Source organism: Chrysochloris asiatica, unplaced genomic scaffold, assembly GCF_000296735.1.
Source record: "Chrysochloris asiatica unplaced genomic scaffold, ChrAsi1.0 scaffold00012, whole genome shotgun sequence".
NCBI classification, from domain to species: domain Eukaryota; kingdom Metazoa; phylum Chordata; class Mammalia; order Afrosoricida; family Chrysochloridae; genus Chrysochloris; species Chrysochloris asiatica.
Window position 1 is genome coordinate 28,538,688 of NW_006408530.1, and position 1,449 is coordinate 28,540,136.

The 1,449-nt window shown below is 43.5% G+C and overlaps 1 pseudogene; it reads left to right on the forward strand.

The window, feature by feature from the left end:
* Positions 1 to 5: 5 nt before the first annotated feature.
* Positions 6 to 1,013, forward strand: LOC102825156 (annotated as a pseudogene).
* Positions 1,014 to 1,449: the final 436 nt, after the last annotated feature.

Here is a 1,449-nt window from a genome sequence, read left to right on the forward strand (position 1 = left end):
ACACTTACACCCAAGAAAAGCAGGATTTCATCCAGCACTTCTCCCAGAATCTCAAGGTGCTGACTGAGGATGAGATGGGGCACCCAGAGACAGGAGACACTATTGCCAGGCTCAGGAAGGTCCTAGAGTACAGTGTCCTTGGGGGCAAGTACAACCAAGGTTTGACAGTACTGGCTGTGTTCCAAGAACTGGTGGAGCCAAGGAAGAAGGATGCTGATAAGTCTTCATTGGTCCCTCACCATGGGTTGGTGTGTGAGCTGCTCCAAGCTTTTTTCCTGGAATTGGATGATATTATGGATGCATCCCTGCTGGTATCAGAAACCAGGCATACGTTTGGATGCCATCAATGACTCCATGCTGCTGGAAGTGTGTATGTACCACCTGCTGAAGCTTTAGTTCTGGGAACAGCCCTATTTATCTGAATCTGATCGAGCTCTTCTTGCAGAATTCCTATCAGACTGAGATTGGACAAACCCTGAACCTCATCACTGCCCCCCAGGGCAACGGGGATCTTGGCAGATTCACTAAAAAGAGGTATAAATCTATTGTCAAGTACAAGATAGCTTTCTACTCTTTTTACCTTCCCATGTCTGCTGAAGTGTATATGGCAGACGTTGATGGGGAAAAGGAACGTGCCAATGCCAAGATCCTTTTGGAGATGGGTGACTTCTCTCAGATTCAGGATTATTACATTGACCTCTTTGGTGGTCCCAGTGTGATGGGCAAAGTTGGCACTGACATCCAGGACAATAAATGCAGCTGGCTGGTGGTTCAGTGTCTGCAACGGGCCACTCCAGAACAATGCCAGATCTTGCAGGAGAATTACGGGCAGAAGGGAACCGAGAAGGTGGCCTGAGTGAAGGCAATGTATGAGGAGATGGAGCTGCTTGCTGTGTTCAGGCAGTACCAGGAAGACAGTGTCAGTTAAAAGTCTGATCGAGCAATACGCTGCTCCCCTGACTCAGGCCATCTACCTGGGGCTAGCACATAAGATCTACAAGCGAAAAAAGTGACCTAGAGGCTGGGAAGTGCTAGGAGGGGAGGTTCTCAATAAATTATTGTGTAACCTTAAAAAAAAAAAAAAAAAAAGCTTGGTTAAATTGAAATAATATGCCATGTACCCTTATTTCCAGTAAACTTAAAATGCACAAGAAGGCTTGGGAATCAGGAAGAAAAATAACAATACAAAGTAGATTCCCATTTTTCCACGTCACAGGTCTCAAGATACTGACCTGGTGATCCTACAGGTATCTTAGGCTATATATAGCTCCAATCATCTCATCATCTTTTTCTTCAAATCACATCCACATTATATTTTCAATTATTTTCTTCCTAATTACATATCCACCTCCTCCGGATCTCCACTATGCTGTCTTCTATTCTGTAATACTAAAATTCAAACATGAATTTTATACTCTATAATTTGTACTTTATAATTTAATAGTAAAT